At 40.4% G+C, this 14,171-nt stretch overlaps 1 protein-coding gene across 1 annotated transcript in view; it reads left to right on the forward strand.

The window, feature by feature from the left end:
* The window catches only part of TMEM45A (transmembrane protein 45A), a 64,946-nt gene that overhangs the window by 11,246 nt on the left and 39,529 nt on the right, over nucleotides 1–14,171 (forward strand). The gene's annotated exons all lie outside the window — the stretch shown is intronic.

Consider the following 14,171-nt stretch of genomic DNA (forward strand, 5'->3'; position numbering starts at 1 on the left):
CTTTCAGGGTCACTCAGGTGTAACAAGGGTGAGAAAGTAAAATCAAGGGCCTGTTTCATCACTTTCCTCCAAATTTATGTATCCAGATGAGCGCCTAGTGAAACTGCTACTCATTTCTCTTGTCTTTATTGATTTAATGTTTAATCTCCTTTAATAGGAGATTTTCAGAGGATCTTTTCCCTTTCTAGAATAATTTCTGTACTAATTTAGAGCCTGGAGTTAAAAAGTGAGTCAAGTCTTGGCAACATATGGTACTTCCATCCTTTGAAAACAAGTGTTTTCTTTTTTTTTTTTCTAAATCTCCTTTTTTTACTTTGTTTTGTGGGCTCTTGATAGCACAATTTCAATTTCACAGGTGCATTCTACACACACTCCAGTGGGTCTTATTTTTAAAGCAAGAACCAAGAAATATTCTTATTAGTCGTGGGTCCAAATGCTGAAACCAGCAGCATGAATGTGAATATTCATTCCTGAGTTTTCTGAGTCTTCATAGATGCCCTTGGGTAGGACTGGGTGTGAGCTAGTTGGCTTGGTACGTTGGCCCAAGTAAGGGAAACAGAGTCATGGGTGGGCCTAATCCCTGTGGGAAACTTCTACTTTTGCTGTGCTTTCACAGTGAACACCTAAGCTGGCTGGTTGAACAATTTCATGGAAATGATTAATCTGGAGGCAGACTTGGTGAGAGTGGGGATAAATGAAGGTAAATACCTCACAGGTTTTGGAGAAATACTGACAGTGAGTCAGTAGTGCCTCCCCGACTGCAAAGGACAAGTGTCTTCTGGTAAACGAGAACATGACCAGTAGGTCGACAATCAGACTTGCATGTCTGAGATATTAATTGCAGGGTGTAATGGGCCAGGTTTCTGGAAGTTGGGTGGAGGTGGAAGCCACTGGCAGTGTATACAATGCTTAGGGAGAAATGTGAGTGGGAGGAAGAAAAGAGATTTCTCTGGGGCTGTTGCAAGGCAGATGCTGGTGAAATATGCTTGTCTTTCTTGAGTATTAAGCAGCATCTGCCAGGATTGTTAGCTACTAAGCAGCACATCTTTGGTACTTACGACCCATGAGAGATTTGGGTGAAGGTAGTGTGGTAAGTTTAAATCTTGTTTTCCTGTTTGTTGTCTTTGGTGCCATGTGGGTATGTGAATGTGTGTAAAGCTGACTGAAAGGTGTCCAGTTTCAGCCTACTGATTTTTTTATTCTGCTGGAAAATTTTCAGCATTAATTAAGAAACAAAGACTCAGTTTTAACTTTATCTTTCTTATGCTTTCTGCTCCAATTCTAAGATGTTTGCTATACTGAGACTCAGTATGATGAAGAACTAGGAAGGGAGAATTGATCTGAAACAGTCAAAGGTTAGTTCACCATTTCTAGAGTAATCTTTAGTATGTAAAGAATAAGAAATTTGATTCATATAGATCTAGCTTGAATCCTGACTTTTACAGTGTATTTGGGATATTGTGAAAATAACCTCTCTGAACTTCAGTTTCTTGACTTGTAAAATAGGGGTAATAATACCTTCTTCCCAGTGTCAAGGAGTTAATGAGGTAATGCTGACCAACAATCTTGTGTTGTATCTGTCACATGGTAGAAACTCAATAGAAACTGGTACCTTTAGTGTATCAACTCCTCCTCTAGCCACCTTCCCTTGCATTGGAGTTACGGCTTGCCATTCTCAACTCCTGTACTCCTGAGTGTTTTCCCAGCCAGCTTATTGTGGGCTATGGCTGATTGAGACAAAGCTAAGCCTGGCCTAATTCTAATGATTCCATGGACATTTCATTTCATTCTATGTTAGGATCTAGCACTGCAGTTACACAGGCAGAGTAGATGTGGGGAGATCTGTGTCTTAAATGCTGAATTCTACTTGATTTATTACATTTCTCCCCTCTTGGATATTCAGGAATCTGGCAGCTGAAGCACAAGTCCTGCCATCCACTCTTTCCATCCATCCATCCATCCATCCATCCATCCATCCATTTACACCTCCGTTCATCCATCCAACACTTACATACTGAACCACTTACTATATGCCAGGAACAGTTCTAAGCAGCAAAGAAAAATAAAAAAGAATACTACATTCATGGAGTTTTCATTCTAATTGCAGTAAACAAAATAAATCAGTAAATTATGTAGTACGTGAGAAGGGGATGCATTATGGGGAAAATAAAGCAGAAAAAGGGGATGGGGAAGTTGTAAATAGAGTGATCAAGGAAGGCCTTCTTGAGAGGGTATTTGAGCAAAGGCTTAGATGAGATGAGGGGGAAGGGTATTTCAACCAGGAGAAACAACAAATACAAAGGTAAAGGAGAGCCTGGTGTGTTCAAGGAGAAGCAGGGAGGCCAGGGTGGCTGGTAGGGAGTAGTTGAAAGGAGAGGAGCCTGGAGAAGTGTTGGGAGCTAAATCATATGGAGCCATGTAGGCCATTGTGAGGACTTGGGCATAACTTAGATCTCAACAGGGTAACACTGACTTCTGTGCTAAGAATAGTCTGAAAGGGGCAAAGGTGGAAGCAGAATCCAGTTAGGAGACCATTTTAATAAACCAGGCCTATACCAGGGTGGTTTCAGGGGAGGTGGTGAAAAGTGGTCAGATCTTGGGCATATTTTGGAGATAGAGCCAATAGGATTTTCTAACAGATTAGATGTGGGAAATGAGAGAAAGAGAGGAGTCAAGGATGACCGTAGAATACTTGGTGACACTGGGAGAATGGTGTTGTCATTGAGTGGGGAAAACTGTGGGTAGGCAGATCTTGTTGGGGTGTCAGGAGATCTGCTTTGGACAGTTTTGAGTTTGAGATGTATGTTGGACAGCTGAGTGGGTAGGTGGATATAAGGGGTCTAGGGTTCTGGGGGAGAAGTCTGGGCTATGAATAAAAATCTGGGGGTCGTGGGCATGTGGCATACTGTTGAATGTTGTGAAAAGGGATGAGGTTCCCCAGTACTGAGGAGATAAAACAGAATTCTAAACACTGAGCCCTAGGACATTCTAATTTTAAGAAGCTAGGGATTAGGAGAAACCAGAAAAGAAGGAGGGGCTAGTGAAGAGGAAAAATATGGGAAGAATATTTCCCAAGGAGCAGGCAGTGATCAGCTCTGTGAAATTCCGCTAGTGGCTCAATTAAGCCGAGACAGAATTGGCCATTGAATTTAGGACTGTGGGGGTCTTTGGTGACCTTGACAAGAAAGCTAGAATCATGCAGGACCGGTAAAGAAGGGACAGAATGAGGTGGGGAACTGTGAAGTTAAAGATCATTCAATTGTAGCCAGTCTTTTTCCACTCCCAATCCAGAGATTCCAAGCCCCTCAACTTCCCTTTTTCTCATTCCTCTTTATTTTATGTTGCCAATCTTTGTAAGCAACCTTAAGTTCTTTCGGAATGGGCTGGCAAACAAGCATGATGGGATACTCCCCCAGGTAGGTTCTCTTTGGTTTCGGTTGGGGTACCATTATATCAACAGGGCCCATTATTACTACCCTTCACATCTGGTGCTAGAGATGTGGCTGCATCCTGAGCTGGGGTGCTCTCAGCACAGCTGTGCACATTGCAATCACATGGAAACACAAGCCCTTCTAGAGGATGCATTTGGGTATGATCACGGGTAGCTGGTTGATGCTTGTTCTTGTCTCCTCTTGGTGAGGCCCAAGCAGTAACTGTGTTTTAGCACTTGTCTTGTTATAGGTATAGAGCAGGAAAAATAGAGCTTTTGAAATTGAGATAAACTAGAGGGATTTCAGAAGAAGGTAACATGGTGCTAAAAGGGGAAAAAACTGAGGACACATGAAGAAGCTTCTCCAGCTGTGACTATGGTCCTTTAGGGCTCTGATCATACCAATAGGCCTGCAGAAGCTGAAAGGGACTGTGGAATTTGGCAGTTATTTCAGGGAGACTCTTTCCTGGGTCAAGGCCAGAGGATGACTTGGCTAGCTGGGACATAGCTGGCTTCTGTTGAGGTACCCAGAGAGCTCCCCTGCAGCATACTAGACACAATTTCCAGTCAGTAGGAATGCTTGCTGACTCCTCCACTCTCTCCTGTTGTTTCAAGGAGACCTCACCAACTTTGGGTCATGAAAACAAAAATTGTTGGGAAGCACAGAATATGAATTTTGGCCTTTCCTTTGGGGCTGTGTTAAGATGCTGGTTAGATGCCAGATACAGAATAAATTTGTGGTTCTCCCTTTTCGCTATCCCTGCTGGGTTCTGGAAAGTGATACTGTTTGTTTCATTGTTTATGTGATTTTATACATTGGGCATCTACCTGCAGTGCCTTTTTTTTTTTTTAAATAAGCTTTGTATTTTAGAAGAGTTTTGCATTCACAGCAAGATTCAGCAGAAGTATAGAGTTCCCATATATCCCCTACCTCCACAAGTACACAGCCTTCCCCACAATCTGCATCTCTCAGTGGAGAGATACATTTTGATGAACCTTTACTGACACAAAATTATCACTCAAAGTTAGCTTACATTATGGTTTACTTTTAGTGTTTCACAATCTATGGGTTGACAAATGTATAATGACATGTATCCACCATGACAGTGACATATAGAATAGTTTCACGGCCTTAAAAATCCTTGGTGCTTTGCCCATGCATCTCTCCCTCCTTCCTAACCGCTGGCAACCACTGATCTTTTTACTGTCTTCATGGTGATTGCCTTTTCTAGAATGTCATGTAATTGGAATCATATAGTGCCTTTTCATATTGGCTTCTTTCATGTAGTCATATGAATTTAAGTTTTTTCCATGTCTTATTGTAGCTTGATAGCTCGTTTCCTTTTAGCACTGAATAATATTCCATTTTATGGATGTATTACATTTTATTTATCCATTCATCTACTCAAAGACATCTCTTGCTTCCAAGTTTTGGCAATTATAAATAAAGCTAGTATGAACAGCCACATGCAGGTCTTTGTGTACATAGACACTTTCAACTTTGGCTAAATATCAAAGTTTGATTGCTGGATCATACTGTAATATGAATAGTTTTGTGAGAAGCTGCCAAACTGTCTTCCAAAGTTGCTGTACAATATTGCATTCCCATCAGCAATGAATGAGAGTTCCTGTTGCTCCACATTGTCACCAACATTTGGTACTGCTAGTTTCTGGATTTTGGCCATTTTAATTTGTGTGTAGTAGTATCTCACTGTTGTTTTAATTTATAATTCCCTAATGGCATATTTACTGTGCATCTTTTCACATGCTTATTTGCAATCTGTATATCTTCTTCGGTGAGCTGTCTGTTCAGGTCTTTGGCCCACTTTTTAATTGGGCCAATTGGTTGTCTTCTTTTCTTTTCTACTGAGATATAATTGACAGATAACATTGTATTAATTTTAGATATGCCACATAATGATTTGGCATGTGTATATGTTGCATAGTGATTACCACCGTAAGTCTAGTTAACATCCACCACCACACATCGTTACAATTTTGTGTGTGTGTGATGAGAAATTTTAAGATCTACTTTCTTAACAACTTTCAAATATACAATACAGTATTACTAATTGTAGTTACCATGTTGAAGATTTTATCCCCAGGTCTTATTTATCTTATAACTGGAAATTTGTACCTTTTGACCACTTGTACCCATTTTATCATGCCTTCCTCTCTCACTTCTGGCAACCACTAGTCTGTTCTCTAGATCTACAAGTTTGGTTGTTGTTTTTTATTTTGTTTTTCCTTTTTTTTTTTTTTTTTTAGATTCCATATATAAGTGAGATCATACACTACTTGTCTTTCTCTGTCTGGCTTAATTTGTTTAGCATAATGCTCTCAAGTTCCATCCATGTTGTCCCAAATGGCAGGATTTCTTTATAAATATATATATATATTTATGTATAAATGTATACATAAATATATACATATACATATATATATGTGTGTGTGTATACACACACACACACACACACACACACTACATTTTCTTTATCCATTCATCTGTTGATGGACACTTAGGTTGTTACCATGTCTTGGCTTGTAAATAATGCTACAATAAACATGGGGATGCAGATATCTTTTTGAAATAGTGATTTTGTTTTCTTTAGATATATGCCAAGTACTGTAATTGTTGGATCATATGGTATTTCTATTTTCAATTTCTTGAGGAAACTTCATACTGTTTTTCATAGTGGCTGCACCAATTTTCATTCCCACCAGCAGTGTTCCTTGTTCTCTACATCTTTCACATTACTTGTTATTTCTTGTCTTTTTGACAATAGCCATTCTAACAGATGTGAGGTGATATCTCATTGTGGTTTTGATTTGCACTTCACTAATCATTCGTGGTGTTGAGCATCTTTTTACATACCCATTGACCATTTACGTCTTTCTTGGAAAAATGTTTTTTCAATTTCTTTGCCCATTTTTAAATTGGATTAATTTTTTTGTTATTGAGTTGTATGAGTTCTTTATATATTTTGGATATTAACTCCTTATGGCATATATGATTTGCCAATATTTTTCTCCCATTCTATAGGTTGCCTTTTCATTCTGCTGATGGTTTTCTTTGTCTTAGGGAAGCAGTCCCACTTACTTTTGCATATTAACCTTGCATCTCAAAATTTTGCTACAGTTGCTTATTCCAGTTTCTTGTCAATTCTTTTGGATTTTCTATATACATTATAAGGTCATGTGTGAACAAAGACAGTTTTATTTCTTCCTTCCCAATGTATACCTCTTATTTCCCTTTCTTCTCTTATTGCATTAGCTAAGACTTCTAGTACGATGGCATCTATTCCTGATTTTAGCAAGAAAATTTCTAGTTTCTCACCATCAAGTATGATGTTAGCTGTAGATTTTTGTAGATATTCTTTATTAAGTTAAAGAAGTTCCCCTTTACTTCAGATTGCTGAGAGGCCTTTTAAATAAATAAATTAATTAATTAATTAATCATGAATGGGTATTGGATTTTGTGAAATGTTTTTTCTGCATCTATTGGTATGATTATGTGATTTTTCTTTTTTAGCTTGTTGTTGTGATATATTAATTTAGTTAATTTTTGAATGTTGAACCAACATTCAAAATGTTGACAATATTCAAAAACCACACTGACAACGAAAATCTCACTTGGTTGTAATGTACAATGATTTTTATACATTGCTGTGATCTTTGATTTGCTAATGTTTTGCTGAGAAGTTTTGCATCTTTATTCATGAGATATATTGGTCTGTAGTTTTGTTTTCCTGTAATGTCTTTGTCTGGTTTTAGTATTAGACTAATGCTGGCCTCATAGAGTAAGTTAAGAAGTATTCATTCCCTTTATTTCTATCTTCTGGAAGAGATTATACGGAATCGATGCATTTTTTTCCTTAAATTTTCAGTAGAATTCACCAGTGAACCCATCTGGGCCTGATTCTTTCTGTTTTGGAAGGTCATTAATTACTTATTTAATTTCTTTAATAGATATAGGCCTATTCAGATTGTCTATATCATTTCTTACATGAGTTTGGTAAATTGTATCTTTCAAGGAATTGGTCCATTTTATCTAGGGTATCCAATTTGTGGGTGTAGAGTTGTTTATAGTGTTCCTATAGTGTTGTTTAATCTCCATGTATTTTGGGAGTTTCTAGCTACCCTTCTGTTATTGATTTGTAATTGAATTGCATTGTGATCTAAGAGAATATATTGTATGATTTCTATTCTTTTAAATATGTTAAGGTGTGTTTTATGGCCCAGATGGTGATCTACCTTAGTGACTGTTTCATGTGAGCTTGAGAATAATGTGTGTTCTGCTGTTGTTGGATGAAGTAGTCTGTTGATATCAGTTATATCCATTTGATTAATGGTGCTTTTGAGTTCAGTCATATACTTACTGATTTTCTGCCTGTTGTATCTGTCCATTTCTTTTTTTTTTTTAAGACTTTATTTATTTAAGAGAGAGAGAGAAAGAGGAAGAGCTCAGAGGGAGAGTGAGAGGGAGAAGCAGACTCCCCACTGAGCAGAGAGCCTGACATGGGCTTGATCCCAGGACCCTGAGATCGTGACCTGAGCTGAAGGAAGGCGTTTAATCAACTGAGCCACCCAGGTGCTCTGGATCTGTCCATTTCTTATAGGGAGTGTTAAAGCCTCCAACTAGACTAGTGTATTCATCTATTTCTTCTTGCAATTCTATTGGTTTTTGCAGTGGGTATTTTGATGCTCTGTTGGTAGGCCCATACACATTAACAGTTTTTATGTCTTCTTGGAGAATTGACCCCATTATCATTATGCAGTGCCCCTCCTTATTCCTGATATCTTTCCTGAAGTCTGCTCTGTCTGAAATTAATATATCTAACTCTTGCTGTCCTTTGATTAGTGTTAGCATAATATAACTTTCTCCATCCCTTTAGTCTATATGTGTCCTGATATTTAAAGTGAGTTTCTTGTAGACAACATACTGTTTGGTCTTTTTTTTTTTTTTTGATCCACTTTAACAATCTTGTTTTTTAATTGGTGCACTTAGACCACTGATGTTTAATTATTGGTATAGTTCAATATCTACCATATTTGTTACTATTTTCTATTCATTGTCCTTGTTCTTTGTTCCTATTTTTGTCTTCTGCTCTTTTCTCTCTCTCTGTGTGTGTGTGTGTGTGTGTGTGTGTGTGATTTTACCTGCAATGTCTCTTTATATAATCCTGTTCCTCCCGTACCCTGCCTCTAAGACACACTCACTCCATGGGAACCTCCAACTCTGTGCTGCTTGAAGTGAACCATGGTGGGGCTGGGCTTCTGGTTCTAGTGTTTCTTCTTACATCCCTTGAAGAAACAAGTAGACATGTGCTGTCAACCTGGCTTCAAGCCTTTGGACTATAGCAGCCTCTGCCTTCATCATTTCCTGTCCCTAAGACAATGGGAGCAAGAGTATTTCATCATTAAGAAAGTCCTGTCGCTTTTCCTGTCTTGCTCTAGGAAATGGAGGAGTAAGGGGAGGTAAAAAAGTTGAGATTACCATGATGTTACTGCCAGGCTGGGACCTGGATGCTACTTTGAAGTGACAAGGTAGGACTCATATCAAGGAGACTCCCTAATTCTTCTTTGGCCCATGGTAGATGATAAGTTAATGCACATTTTATTAGCCTTCAAGAAGGAAGATATTTGCTTTCTAGTCATTTCTAATTGTTGAAGAATCCCTTTAGAAGCTGGGAGCAAAATTTAGAGAGTAGAGCTCTGTAAATGCCTTGGTTGCCTTTTAATTTGGTATTTAGTAGAGCTTAAATTCCTCTGGCATGTGCTCAGCTCCCTACTGACAAAGTTAACAGATGGAGTATAGGTGACATTTGCGTCTCTGGTGGAGGTTGGGTGTGGTGGGGATTAACTTTAGTTTCCTCTTTTTGGTGTCTGCCCTACCTTGGCAGGGCTTATCTAGATCTCAGATGTTAGCTTCTCCTTGGCTAGGGCTGTTGAGGTGCCTCGGTAGCTTCAGCACGTACATACACACACACCCTTGGGGCCATTTGCTCCATACTACTTTGTGCCAGATGGGCCTGGCCTTCTCCTGCCCACTCAGATCCCCAAGCGTGTGATGCCATCCAGAGTCATGCTGAGAAGTGGGACTTGTCTGCCACCTGTTCAGAGTGAATAGGGCCTCCTTGCCACATTCAGCTCTTGCCTTTCTCCTGCACCCTGGTCCTGTTACAGCTTGAGGCCCATTGGCTGTGACTGTCAAGCATATTTCTGACAAGCTTAGTAGTGTGGGAAGAGGTGTTTGTTCTTCCTTATTTGTTGTTTCTGGTTAAGTAAGAGTTCAAAAGAAGCCATGCTTTCCTGATACTTTTAATTGTCTTTTAGGTATTTTGGTTCTCTGGTTTTGTGCCTTCCTAGCTCTATCCAACCCTAAGTTCAGATCTATGCTTGAAAAGACAACCAAACAAGGGCAGGCAAATAAATTTGGGGCATGGGAGTAATGAGCCCAGCTTCACTGACAATCATATCCTCTCCTCCTCATTTTCTGGCTTGTTTATGGGGCTTTAATGATGGTATGCATGAGAAATTCCTTGAGTGTTTCTAATTTCTAAGGACTAATTTTTCCCTGGGCTGTACCCTGCTAGGAGGAGAGGTGGGGAGTTGCCAGGCAGTGGTTGTAGGGCTGACTCTGGCCCCTGACCTGCCTTTCTCAATTAGGAAATATGGGCTATTGGGGGGATGAAGTGTCACTCACCTTGATATGTTTGTTTTTCAGGAGTGTGCTTTTGTTGAGGACCTGGGCCTTATTCTTGTGGGTTATTATTATTAATTTACTTTCAATGGTGCCATGTGCTAGTGTCCCATCTTCCACCTGAATTCTCAGAATTAAGCTCGTCTTGGTTTGTACTTACATTTGAGAGCTTATAATTCTGCTAGGCTATTGGGCCAGATCCTGGCTACTATCATATCTCCTATCTTCTACCCACTTGGCCCTGTCAAAATGAAATACTTTTTAAAAGTCCTAAGTCTCTGAAGCTTGCTCATTCACCTGATACAGTCTAACTCAATACTTTCCAACATTTTTCATGGCAGAGTTTACATAGAACATGATACCATGTAGAAGAGAGGGCTCATTTCTAGGCGATAGGCCAGAGTTGGGAGGTAGATTTTCGCTTCCATAAGCATTGGAGCTCCCTTATACTCACCTGGTTGTTCTAGGACTGAGGGAATTTGTATTTTCCTCTGACATAACTGTACCCACCAGGAGCACACCAGTGTGGTGCACAAAAGGTTAAAAGCTCTGACCTAACACTTAGTACAGAGCACAATCTCAGGTACAGCCAAGAGCTCCATCTGTAAACATCTTTCAAGATATTCCCAGAGGGTGAACATACTTGTCCAAGGTGTTGTGAGTTAGGGAGAACTAAGTTCCTGAGGTTTGGCCCTTTGCTCAGTGCAGTCGGCCACCACCTGTCCTTCTGATGGGTATATGGATACCAACACTGCATGTCTCCTGTCCCCTCCTGGTCAGCATGCCTAGGGTCTTTGGCTCTGTGGCCCACATTCTGATGCTTAGCATGCGTCTTCCTACCCACCATATTCCTATTTCATGACTTGCACATATCCCTAAACTCCCTGGAGCTCACAGTGGGACATGTCCCAATTTTGCTACATCTGCACAGCTTAAAACAATGCTTCTCACGGTATGGTTGGAGGCATCACGGTGCTCTGCCGATGCCATCTGCTCATGTCACTGTGATCCACACTTGACAAGAAGAGTACTTTAGTCCTCTTTTAACTCTTTGGACTGTGTGGTACCAAGTATTACTTCTTATACTTAAACAGGGTTATGAGCATTCTCATCGATCCTTCCATTCCTTTATCAACTTGTTTAACCACCCATTCAATAAATGCTGGCCAATGGGTATATAAAGATAAAAGATGTGGTTCTTGCTGTCCAGAAGCTCACAGTCTGGTGAGGGAGACGCTAGGTGTATAATGATGGTTTGCATGAAAAATTCCACATGAATATCTTATGAACACAGTAAAGGAGGCTCTCACACTTGGAGAGCAGGTCAGGGAGATTCCTTGGCTGAGATGAGATGACTGATGAGTTGAGTTTTTTTCCGTTTCTTTGTTCCTTCTTTTTTTCTTGAACTGAGTCATATAGGATGCATGTTAATCAGGTGAAGGAGGGAAGGGTTCTAGGTAGCAGGAAAACTATGTAGAGCTAGGAGGCATGCTAGCGAGCTTGGCGTATTTGGGGTACTTCAAATGCCTCCATTTTGTTTGGTCATAGTAGCTTCCTAATGGACAGCAGCAAACGCGATAAGGATCCCTTTAAAACATTTCTGGAGGAGGAAGTGGAGACTCCCATGTTAGCCTGCAATAATCAGATCATACTTCTGAAATGAGTGTCTGTGAAATTCAAAACAATATATTATAGGAGCCCTGGGATGTTTTATCTGAATGCGAGGTTTAGATAGCAGTCTGGGCCTGACTAGACTTGTTATGTATGACTTCTGTGTGTGCAGGCAGCACAATTGGGTAAGGAAGATTGCATTCTGAATCTTGGTTCCTTCGCTCATAAGACAGTGTCATCCTGGGCAAGTTATGTGACGTCTCCAAACCAGTGTCCCATTTATAAAGGTGGTTCTCATTATGCTTACCTCACCAGGGCTGATGTTAGAATTAAATCACATAATTTATTGAATTATGAAAGAACCTAACATAAAATACCCAACAAATGTTAGTTTCTCTTTCTTTTTTTCTCTCCACTTTTTTTTCTTGTTTCCCTTCCCACCTTCCCTTTCTCATGAATCAAATTTTTATTAAGTTAGTAATACACGTCAAGCATCCTGCAGGGATCTGTGTTGTCCATTATGGTAGCCACTAGCCACATGGGATTTGATGTGTAGCTAGTCCCAATTGAGATGTGCTATGAGTGTAAAATACAGAAGATAAAGACTTAGTATAAAAAAAGAAAGGAATGTGAACTATCTCATCAATTTTTCAATAGATCACATATTTAAATGATAACATTTTGGATCTATTTGGTTAAATAAGATCAAATATATTCTTAAAATTAATTTCACCTGTTTCTTTTTCTTCTTATTTTAAAAAAATGTGACTGCTGGAAATTTAAAATTACATTTGTGACTTGCATTTTATCTCTATGGAACACCACTGGCTGTTGGGGACTCAGTGGTGAAATGAAATACTGGTTTTGTGGAGCTTGTAATTTAATGTGGGAAGGTAGAAAACCACCACCAAGAACAAATGCAACAAAAGGAAATAAAAAATAAAATTTTAAGCAAGTATAAAATTCTGCATTGTAGTAAGAACTGTGAAGAAAGTTTTCTGTGGGGAGGAAAACTGGAGGACCTAATTGAGATCAGCTCATCATGGAGGCCCATCTGAGGAAGACATGTTTTTGCTGGGCCTTCAGGAAGGCCTTCCTACCTGAAGTTTCCAGACAGAGGTGGGAACAGAGTTCCAGGCAGAGGAAATAGACTGTCGGTCAATATTTATGCAGTCTACTCAACACCTGGCCTATGGTAGGCAACAGGGACAAGTTGTGGGGCTTCCAAGCACAGGAAGGGTCCCTGTATCCTCAGAGATTTTGGTCTGATGAGGAGACAGAAGAGGCAGGTTCCCTAGTGTGCAGAGGTGAAGCCACTCCAGCTCTGGTAGTGCCTTTCCTCCTCTCTTCTGGCTGCCTCAGACCATCACCGACCACAGCCTTGGCTCTGCAGCTCGCCTGCAGCCCTGCCTTCGCTGTGGGTAACTGTCACATTTGTACCTTTTCCCCTTGTTCTCACTTCCTTGTTCTGACTCAGACTCATCATCTCAGAAACGAGTGCCGGCAATCACCTCTTAACCAGTTTCCTTGCCTCCAGCCTCTTGCTCCTTTTAATATCTTCTGTGCATGGCTGGCAAATTAATCTTCCTGAAATACCATTTACACCATGTAACTGCTTTCCTTCAAAGCTTTTACTAGCTTCCTGATACTGGCAGAGGAGCAGTAGGCCAGGTGCTCTGTCCTTCTCTCACTTTGCACCTTTCACCTTTTCCTTCCATAGGTAACCACAGTTCCCAGAGACGCACAGCTTACAGCAGGGAGGGCCACCTCTTCAGCTGACGTTGAGCAGACTTTGAAGCCTCACCTCCGGCCACCTTCCTGTATTTCCACTTCTGCCCTACATTTCCCTCTGGGCCAGGCATGCTGGAGCCCTAATCATCCTTGAGGCACTCAGTTGCTCTGGGTCTCGGGGAGGAGCAAGAACATATTAGTAAGAGCATGGGTTCTAGAGTCACACCAGGTTCCAGTCCCAGCTTTGCCATTTAACCAGCTGTGTGAATCCTTTCTATAAGTTACTTATCTTTTTTTAAGCCTTAGTTTCCTCCTCTGTTAATACCAGGAGGCTAATAGTAATTTGTACCCCTTCGAGAGACATGGGTGGATAGGTAAGACACTGGTGCCTACTCAATATAAACCCCTTAATCCCCGCATTGTTTAAATGAATGATAAGCCATATATGTGCTGATCAACAGTGATGCCTCCAGAAATCTCTGGCCTTGCTTTCTTTTTGCATCTCTAATGCCAGTTAGCAGCCGCCTTGTATCTGGTGATGGGCTGTGGTCTGAATTCTGTGTAGCTGTGATGCTGGCTGGACGCTGAATAGTGATGTCAAGGACCTAGATGGGCCCTCAAGAGACCATCCAGTGTAGGACCCTGAGGCCCCTCACTGTGTCCAAGTAGATTCTAAGGACATACTCAAAAAATCCC

The sequence above is a fragment of the Ursus maritimus genome, unplaced genomic scaffold (assembly GCF_017311325.1).
Source record: "Ursus maritimus isolate PB19 unplaced genomic scaffold, ASM1731132v1 scaffold_4, whole genome shotgun sequence".
NCBI classification, from domain to species: Eukaryota; Metazoa; Chordata; class Mammalia; order Carnivora; family Ursidae; genus Ursus; species Ursus maritimus.